The sequence below is a fragment of the Thalia democratica genome, chromosome 9 (genome assembly GCF_965202585.1).
Source record: "Thalia democratica chromosome 9, ktThaDemo2.hap1.1, whole genome shotgun sequence".
In the NCBI taxonomy this organism is placed as follows: domain Eukaryota; kingdom Metazoa; phylum Chordata; class Thaliacea; order Salpida; family Salpidae; genus Thalia; species Thalia democratica.
In genome coordinates this window covers 6,723,555-6,735,079 of record NC_139173.1, presented here as the reverse complement: position 1 = coordinate 6,735,079, position 11,525 = coordinate 6,723,555, and positions in this window count along the sequence as shown.

Below are 11,525 nucleotides of genomic sequence, written 5' to 3'. Positions count from 1 at the left end.
AAAAGTATAAAACTGACAAAAATGGCATTTACTTTTATGGGTAATACTATATATCAGGGTTAACAATGGAAAAAATTGTCATAAATGTGTAAAAACTAACAAAAATGGCATTTATTATTGTTGGTTTTTGATACTCTACATTGGGGTTGCCAACACAGATGTAAAATCGAAAAAGTTTTTGAGGTTTTTTATTTGTCTGAATCTTTTATGATCAAGCATCATTAAAAGTTTCTTAGCTGCACAAGGAGAAAGAAAAACAACATAGTTAAGTTTTGGTTTCAATTCAAATTTATCAAAATAAAATTAATAATCAGCTTACTTTGAATAATCTAATGTTTGTATAAAATATTTTTTTTCTTCAGTTATTCGACAATTAAAAAAAAATGTACATATGATAACAAAAGTTAAAAGCTGTTTATACTCTCGTTTATTCATGATGCCAAATAGTGATTCTCGAATAATGACGTCACAACTTAATACTAAAAACTAAAGTAAACAAGAAAATGTTCATTAGATAATGAGTTTTTGATGTCAACATTCTTAATAATAGAAAGGTAAGTATCATCACCAAGGAAGCAATTCCTTTATTATCATTTCACAACTGTTCATCGACTTCAACGTGCTGTTTGCTGAATTGTTGGTAAACAATAAGCTAAAGTACTTACAGTCTACTTTGCACAAGTCATTGCTTTGAGATTTTAAGTGAAGAAATTTCTCAACCAGACCCTGGTAAACGGCGAGAGATTGCTGTAAATTTTGCTGAAGGTTGAACAAATTAAATCAAATTCTTCAAACACATAGCATTTTCACGAGATGACTTTACGTTTGCACTAATATCTTCAGGATGCGACTTTAATCGGTCAATCCGAAGATACTGTCAGAAAGCTTAGACTCTCAGGAGCATTTTAAGGTATTTTTTAGCTTCTTAAGACAAGAAATGACAAAGTTTTAGCTTCTTGAAAATTTTTTAGTTTTCTATAGTAACAGAACTAATATACGAAATCTTATTTTAATATATACAAAAATTCAAACTAGTTAGAGCTGCGACTTATAGCCATCTTGCTTACGAAGCTTGTTTAACTTAAGCGAAACTAATAGAAATACTTAACATAAAAGTGAGAAGATGAAAGAAAATGGCGTGTACTATAATGGGTTTTTGATACCATATATAAGTGTTGCCAATGGAAATACTTGACATAAAAATGTAAAAACTGACAAAAATGGCATTTACTTTTATGGGTAATACTATATATCGGATTACCAATGGAAAAACTTGTCATAAAAGTGTAAAAACTAACAAAAATGGCATTTATTATTGTTGGTTTTTGATACTCTACATTAGGGTTGCCAACACAGATGTAAAATCAAAAAAGTTTTTGAGATTTTTTAATTGTCTGAATCTTTTATGATCAAGCATCATTAAATGTTTCTTAGTTGCACAAGGAGAAAAAAAACAACACAGATAAGGTTTGATTTAAATTCAAATTTATCAAAATAAAATTAATAATCAGCTAACTTTGAATAATCTAATGTTTGTATAAAACATTTATTTTTCTTCAGTTATTCGACAATTAAAAAAAAATGTACATATGATCACAAAAGTTAAAAGCTGTTTATACTCTCGTTTATTCATGATGCCAAATAGTGATTCTCGAATAATGACGTCACAACTTAATACTAAAAACTAAAGTAAACAAGAAAATGTTCATTAGATAATGAGTTTTTTATATCAACATTCTTAATAATAGAAAGGTAAGTATCATCACCAAGGAAGCAATTCCTTTATTATTATTTCACAACTGTTCATCGACTTCAACGTGCTGTTTGCTGAATTGTTGGTGAACAATAAGCCTAAGTACTTACAGTCTACTTCGCACAAGTCATTGCTTTGAGATTTTAAGTGAAGAAATTTCTCAACCAGACCCTGGTAAACGGCGAGAGATTGCTGTAAATCTTGCTGAAGGTTGAACAAATTAAATCAAATTCTTCAAACACATAGCATTTTCACGAGATGATCTTACGTTTGCACTAATATCTTCAGAATGCGACTTTACTCGGTCAATCCGAAGATACTGTCAGAAAGCTTAGACTCTCAGGAGCATTTTAAGATATTTTTTAGTTTCTTGAGACAAGAAATTACAAAGTTATAGCTTCTTGAAAATTTTTTAGTTTTCTATAGTAACAGAACTAATATACGAAACCTTATTTTAATATATACAAAAATTCAAACTAGTTAGAGCTGCGACTTATAGCCATCTTGCTTACGAAGCTTGTTTAACTTAAGCGAAACTAATAGAAATACTTAACATAAAAGTGAGAAGATGAAAGAAAATGGCGTGTACTATAATGGGTTTTTGATACCATATATAAGTGTTGCCAATGGAAATACTTGACATAAAAATGTAAAAACTGACAAAAATGGCATTTACTTTTATGGGTAATACTATATATCGGATTACCAATGGAAAAACTTGTCATAAAAGTGTAAAAACTAACAAAAATGGCATTTATTATTGTTGGTTTTTGATACTCTACATTAGGGTTGCCAACACAGATGTAAAATCAAAAAAGTTTTTGAGATTTTTTAATTGTCTGAATCTTTTATGATCAAGCATCATTAAATGTTTCTTAGTTGCACAAGGAGAAAAAAAACAACATAGATAAGGTTTGATTTAAATTCAAATTTATCAAAATAAAATTAATAATCAGCTAACTTTGAATAATCTAATGTTTGTATAAAATATTTATTTTTTTTCAGTTATTCGACAATTAAAAAAAAATGTACATATGATAACAAAAGTTAAAAGCTGTTTATACTCTCGTTTATTCATGATGCCAAATAGTGATTCTCGAATAATGACGTCACAACTTAATACTAAAAACTAAAGTAAACAAGAAAATGTTCATTAGATAATGAGTTTTTTATATCAACATTCTTAATAATAGAAAGGTAAGTATCATCACCAAGGAAGCAATTCCTTTATTATTATTCCACAACTGTTCATCGACTTCAACGTGCTGTTTGCTGAATTGTTGGTGAACAATAAGCCTAAGTACTTACAGTCTACTTCGCACAAGTCATTGCTTTGAGATTTTAAGTGAAGAAATTTTTCAACCAGACCCTGGTAAACGGCGAGAGATTGCTGTAAATCTTGCTGAAGGTTGAACAAACTAAATCAAATTCTTCAAACACATAGCATTTTCACGAGATGATCTTACGTTTGCACTAATATCTTCAGAATGCGATTTTAATCGGTCAATCCGAAGATACTGTCAGAAAGCTTAGACTCTCAGGAGCATTTTAAGATATTTTTTAGCTTCTTGAGACAAGAAATTACAAAGTTATAGCTTCTTGAAAATTTTTTAGTTTTCTATAGTAACAGAACTAATATACGAAACCTTATTTTAATATATACAAAAATTCAAACTAGTTAGAGCTGCGACTTATAGCCATCTTGCTTACGAAGCTTGTTTAACTTAAGCGAAACTAATAGAAATACTTAACATAATAGTGAGAAGATGAAAGAAAATGGCGTGTACTATAATGGGTTTTTGATACCATATATAAGTGTTGCCAATGGAAATACTTGACATAAAAATGTAAAAACTGACAAAAATGGCATTTACTTTTATGGGTAATACTATATATCGGATTACCAATGGAAAAACTTGTCATAAAAGTGTAAAAACTAACAAAAATGGCATTTATTATTGTTGGTTTTTGATACTCTACATTAGGGTTGCCAACACAGATGTGAAATCAAAAAAGTTTTTGAGATTTTTTAATTGTCTGAATCTTTTATGATCAAGCATCATTAAATGTTTCTTAGTTGCACAAGGAGAAAAAAAACAACATAGATAAGGTTTGATTTAAATTCAAATTTATCAAAATAAAATTAATAATCAGCTAACTTTGAATAATCTAATGTTTGTATAAAATATTTATTTTTTTTCAGTTATTCGACAATTAAAAAAAAATGTACATATGATAACAAAAGTTAAAAGCTGTTTATACTCTCGTTTATTCATGATGCCAAATAGTGATTCTCGAATAATGACGTCACAACTTAATACTAAAAACTAAAGTAAACAAGAAAATGTTCATTAGATAATGAGTTTTTTATATCAACATTCTTAATAATAGAAAGGTAAGTATCATCACCAAGGAAGCAATTCCTTTATTATTATTCCACAACTGTTCATCGACTTCAACGTGCTGTTTGCTGAATTGTTGGTGAACAATAAGCCTAAGTACTTACAGTCTACTTCGCACAAGTCATTGCTTTGAGATTTTAAGTGAAGAAATTTTTCAACCAGACCCTGGTAAACGGCGAGAGATTGCTGTAAATCTTGCTGAAGGTTGAACAAACTAAATCAAATTCTTCAAACACATAGCATTTTCACGAGATGATCTTACGTTTGCACTAATATCTTCAGAATGCGACTTTAATCGGTCAATCCGAAGATACTGTCAGAAAGCTTAGACTCTCAGGAGCATTTTAAGATATTTTTTAGCTTCTTGAGACAAGAAATTACAAAGTTATAGCTTCTTGAAAATTTTTTAGTTTTCTATAGTAACAGAACTAATATACGAAACCTTATTTTAATATATACAAAAATTCAAACTAGTTAGAGCTGCGACTTATAGCCATCTTGCTTACGAAGCTTGTTTAACTTAAGCGAAACTAATAGAAATACTTAACATAATAGTGAGAAGATGAAAGAAAATGGCGTGTACTATAATGGGTTTTTGATACCATATATAAGTGTTGCCAATGGAAATACTTGACATAAAAATGTAAAAACTGACAAAAATGGCATTTACTTTTATGGGTAATACTATATATCGGATTACCAATGGAAAAACTTGTCATAAAAGTGTAAAAACTAACAAAAATGGCATTTATTATTGTTGGTTTTTGATACTCTACATTAGGGTTGCCAACACAGATGTAAAATCAAAAAAGTTTTTGAGATTTTTTAATTGTCTGAATCTTTTATGATCAAGCATCATTAAATGTTTCTTAGTTGCACAAGGAGAAAAAAACAACATAGATAAGGTTTGATTTAAATTCAAATTTATCAAAATAAAATTAATAATCAGCTAACTTTGAATAATCTAATGTTTGTATAAAATATTTATTTTTTTTCAGTTATTCGACAATTAAAAAAAAATGTACATATGATAACAAAAGTTAAAAGCTGTTTATACTCTCGTTTATTCATGATGCCAAATAGTGATTCTCGAATAATGACGTCACAACTTAATACTAAAAACTAAACCAACAAGAAAATGTTCATTAGATAATGAGTTTTTTATATCAACATTCTTAATAACAGAAAGGTAAGTATCATCACCAAGGAAGCAATTCCTTTATTATTATTTCACAACTGTTCATCGACTTCAACGTGCTGTTTGCTGAATTGTTGGTGAACAATAAGCCTAAGTACTTACAGTCTACTTCGCACAAGTCATTGCTTTGAGATTTTAAGTGAAGAAATTTCTCAACCAGACCCTGGTAAACGGCGAGAGATTGCTGTAAATCTTGCTGAAGGTTGAACAAATTAAATCAAATTCTTCAAACACATAGCATTTTCACGAGATGATCTTACGTTTGCACTAATATCTTCAGAATGCGACTTTACTCGGTCAATCCGAAGATACTGTCAGAAAGGTTAGACTCTCAGGAGCATTTTAAGGTATTTTTTAGTTTCTTGAGACAAGAAATAACAAAGTTATTGCTTCTAGTATTTTTATTAGTTTTGTATAGTAAAAGAACTAATATACGAAACCTTATTTTAATATATACAAAAATTCAAACTAGTTAGAGCTGCGACTTATAGCCATCTTGCTTATGAAGCTTGTTTAACTTAAACGAAACTAATTGAAATACTTAACATAAAAGTGAGAAAATGAAAGAAAATGGCGTGTACTATAATGGGTTTTTGATACCATATATAAGTGTTGCCAATGGAAATACTTGACATAAAAGTATAAAACTGACAAAAATGGCATTTACTTTTATGGGTAATACTATATATCAGGGTTAACAATGGAAAAAATTGTCATAAATGTGTAAAAACTAACAAAAATGGCATTTATTATTGTTGGTTTTTGATACTCTACATTGGGGTTGCCAACACAGATGTAAAATCGAAAAAGTTTTTGAGGTTTTTTATTTGTCTGAATCTTTTATGATCAAGCATCATTAAAAGTTTCTTAGCTGCACAAGGAGAAAGAAAAACAACATAGTTAAGTTTTGGTTTCAATTCAAATTTATCAAAATAAAATTAATAATCAGCTTACTTTGAATAATCTAATGTTTGTATAAAATATTTTTTTTCTTCAGTTATTCGACAATTAAAAAAAAATGTACATATGATAACAAAAGTTAAAAGCTGTTTATACTCTCGTTTATTCATGATGCCAAATAGTGATTCTCGAATAATGACGTCACAACTTAATACTAAAAACTAAAGTAAACAAGAAAATGTTCATTAGATAATGAGTTTTTGATGTCAACATTCTTAATAATAGAAAGGTAAGTATCATCACCAAGGAAGCAATTCCTTTATTATCATTTCACAACTGTTCATCGACTTCAACGTGCTGTTTGCTGAATTGTTGGTAAACAATAAGCTAAAGTACTTACAGTCTACTTTGCACAAGTCATTGCTTTGAGATTTTAAGTGAAGAAATTTCTCAACCAGACCCTGGTAAACGGCGAGAGATTGCTGTAAATTTTGCTGAAGGTTGAACAAATTAAATCAAATTCTTCAAACACATAGCATTTTCACGAGATGACTTTACGTTTGCACTAATATCTTCAGGATGCGACTTTAATCGGTCAATCCGAAGATACTGTCAGAAAGCTTAGACTCTCAGGAGCATTTTAAGGTATTTTTTAGCTTCTTAAGACAAGAAATGACAAAGTTATAGCTTCTTGAAAATTTTTTAGTTTTCTATAGTAACAGAACTAATATACGAAATCTTATTTTAATATATACAAAAATTCAAACTAGTTAGAGCTGCGACTTATAGCCATCTTGCTTACGAAGCTTGTTTAACTTAAGCGAAACTAATAGAAATACTTAACATAAAAGTGAGAAGATGAAAGAAAATGGCGTGTACTATAATGGGTTTTTGATACCATATATAAGTGTTGCCAATGGAAATACTTGACATAAAAATGTAAAAACTGACAAAAATGGCATTTACTTTTATGGGTAATACTATATATCGGATTACCAATGGAAAAACTTGTCATAAAAGTGTAAAAACTAACAAAAATGGCATTTATTATTGTTGGTTTTTGATACTCTACATTAGGGTTGCCAACACAGATGTAAAATCAAAAAAGTTTTTGAGATTTTTTAATTGTCTGAATCTTTTATGATCAAGCATCATTAAATGTTTCTTAGTTGCACAAGGAGAAAAAAAACAACACAGATAAGGTTTGATTTAAATTCAAATTTATCAAAATAAAATTAATAATCAGCTAACTTTGAATAATCTAATGTTTGTATAAAACATTTATTTTTCTTCAGTTATTCGACAATTAAAAAAAAATGTACATATGATCACAAAAGTTAAAAGCTGTTTATACTCTCGTTTATTCATGATGCCAAATAGTGATTCTCGAATAATGACGTCACAACTTAATACTAAAAACTAAAGTAAACAAGAAAATGTTCATTAGATAATGAGTTTTTTATATCAACATTCTTAATAATAGAAAGGTAAGTATCATCACCAAGGAAGCAATTCCTTTATTATTATTTCACAACTGTTCATCGACTTCAACGTGCTGTTTGCTGAATTGTTGGTGAACAATAAGCCTAAGTACTTACAGTCTACTTCGCACAAGTCATTGCTTTGAGATTTTAAGTGAAGAAATTTCTCAACCAGACCCTGGTAAACGGCGAGAGATTGCTGTAAATCTTGCTGAAGGTTGAACAAATTAAATCAAATTCTTCAAACACATAGCATTTTCACGAGATGATCTTACGTTTGCACTAATATCTTCAGAATGCGACTTTACTCGGTCAATCTGAAGATACTGTCGGAAAGCTCAGACTCTCAGGAGCATTTTAAGATATTTTTTAGCTTCTTGAGACAAGAAATGACAAAGTTATAGCTTCTAGAAAACTTTCAAGTTTTGTATAGTAAAAGAACTAATATACGAAACCTTATTTTAATGTATACAAAAATTCAAACTATTTAGAGCTGCGACTTATAGCCATCTTGCTTATGAAGCTCTTTAAACTTAAACGAAGCTAACAAAATACTTAACATAATAGTGAGAAAATAAACGAAAATAGCGTGTACTATAATGGGTTTTTGATCCATATATAAGTGTTGCCAATGTTAAAACTTGACATAAAAGTGTAAAAACTAACAAAAATGGCATTTACTTTTATGGGTTTTTAATAATATATATCATAGTTGCCAATGGAAAAAATTGACATAAAAGTGTAAATACTGACAAAAATGCCATTTATTATTGTTGGTTTTTGATACTCTACATTAGGGTTGCCAACACAGATGTAAAATCAAAAAAGTTTTTGAGATTTTTTCATTGTCTGAATCTTTTATGATCAAGCATCATTAAATGTTTCTTAGTTGCACAAGGAGAAAAAAAACAACATAGATAAGGTTTGATTTAAATTCAAATTTATCAAAATAAAATTAATAATCAGCTAACTTTGAATAATCTAATGTTTGTATAAAGTATTTTTTTCTTCAGTTATTCAACAATTAAAAAAAAATGTACATATGATCACAAAAGTTAAAAGCTGTTTATACTCTCGTTTATTCATGATGCCAAATAGTGATTCTCGAATAATGACGTCACAACTTAATACTAAAAACTAAAGTAAACAAGAAAATGTTCATTAGATAATGAGTTTTTTATATCAACATTCTTAATAATAGAAAGGTAAGTATCATCACCAAGGAAGCAATTCCTTTATTATTATTTCACAACTGTTCATCGACTTCAACGTGCTGTTTGCTGAATTGTTGGTAAACAATAAGCTAAAGTACTTACAGTCTACTTTGCACAAGTCATTGCTTTGGGATTTTAAGTGAAGAAATTTCTCAACCAGACCCTGGTAAACGGCGACAGATTGCTGTAAATTTTGCTGAAGGTTGAACAAATTAAATCAAATTTTTTAAACGCATAGCATTTTCACGAGATGACTTTACGTTTGCACTAATATCTTCAGAATGCGACTTTACTCGGTCAATCCGAAGATACTGTCAGAAAGCTTAGACTCTCAGGAGCATTTTAAGATATTTTTTAGCTTCTTGAGACAAGAAATGACAAAGTTATGGCTTCTAGAAAACTTTCAAGTTTTGTATAGTAAAAGAACTAATATACGAAACCTTATTTTAATGTATACAAAAATTCAAACTATTTAGAGCTGCGACTTATAGCCATCTTGCTTATGAAGCTCTTTAAACTTAAACGAAGCTAACAAAATACTTAACATAATAGTGAGAAAATAAACGAAAATAGCGTGTACTATAATGGGTTTTTGATCCATATATAAGTGTTGCCAATGTTAAAACTTGACATAAAAGTGTAAAAACTAACAAAAATGGCATTTACTTTTATGGGTTTTTAATAATATATATCATAGTTGCCAATGGAAAAAATTGACATAAAAGTGTAAAAACTGACAAAAATGCCATTTATTATTGTTGGTTTATGGTACTATACATTAGAGTTGCCAACACAGATGTAAATCAAAAAAGGTTTTGAGGTTTTTCAATTGTCTGAATCTTTTATAATCAAGCATCATTAAAAGTTTCTTAGTTGCACAAGGAGAAAAACACAACGTAGTTAAGGTTTGATTTAAATTCAAATTTATCAAATAAAATTTATAATCATATTATTTCGAATAATCTAATATTTGTATAAAGTATTTTTTTCTTTCAGCTATTAGACAATTAAAAAAAAAAGTACATATTATAACAAAATTTAAAAGCTGTTGTGCTCTCGTTTATTCATGATGCCAAATAGTGATTCTCGAATAATGACGTCACAACTTTATATTAAGAACTAAAGTAAACAAGCAAATGTTCATAGGATAATGAGATTTTGATATCAACATTCTTAATTATAGAAAGGTAAGTATCATCACCAAGGAAGCAATTCCTTTATTATTATTTCACCACTGTTCATCGACTTCAACGTGCTATTTGCTGATTTGTTGGTAAACAATAAGCTAAAGTACTCACAGTCTACTTTGCACAAGTCATTGCTTTGGGATTTTAAGTGAAGAAATTTCTCAACCAGACCCTGGTAAACGGCGACAGATTGCTGTAAATTTTGCTGAAGGTTGAACAAATTAAATCAAATTTTTTAAACGCATAGCATTTTCACGAGATGACTTTACGTTTGCACTAATATCTTCAGAATGCGACTTTACTCGGTCAATCCGAAGATACTGTCAGAAAGCTGTGACTCTCAGGAGCATTTTAAGATATTTTTTAGCTTCTTGAGACAAGAAATGACAAAGTTATAGCTTCTAGAAAACTTTCAAGTTTTGTATAGTAAAAGAACTAATATACGAAACCTTATTTTAATGTATACAAAAATTCAAACTATTTAGAGCTGCGACTTATAGCCATCTTGCTTATGAAGCTCTTTAAACTTAAACGAAGCTAACAAAATACTTAACATAATAGTGAGAAAATAAACGAAAATAGCGTGTACTATAATAAGTTTTTGATTCATATATAAGTGTTGGCAATGTTAAAACTTGACATAAAAGTGTAAAAACTAACAAAAATGGCATTTACTTTTATGGGTTTTTAATAATATATATCATAGTTGCCAATGGAAAAAATTGACATAAAAGTGTAAAAACTGACAAAAATGCCATTTATTATTGTTGGTTTATGGTACTATACATTAGATTTGCCAACACAGATGTAAATCAAAAAAGGTTTTGAGGTTTTTCAATTGTCTGAATCTTTTATAATCAAGCATCATTAAAAGTTTCTTAGTTGCACAAGGAGAAAAACACAACGTAGTTAAGGTTTGATTTAAATTCAAATTAATCAAATAAAATTTATAATCATATTATTTCGAATAATCTAATATTTGTATAAAGTATTTTTTTCTTTCAGCTATTAGACAATTAAAAAAAAAAGTACATATTATAACAAAATTTAAAAGCTGTTGTGCTCTCGTTTATTCATGATGCCAAATAGTGATTCTCGAATAATGACGTCACAACTTTATATTAAGAACTAAAGTAAACAAGCAAATGTTCATAGGATAATGAGATTTTGATATCAACATTCTTAATTATAGAAAGGTAAGTATCATCACCAAGGAAGCAATTCCTTTATTATTATTTCACCACTGTTCATCGACTTCAACGTGCTATTTGCTGATTTGTTGGTAAACAATAAGCTAAAGTACTCACAGTCTACTTTGCACAAGTCATTGCTTTGGGATTTTAAGTGAAGAAATTTCTCAACCAGACCCTGGTAAACGGCGACAGATTGC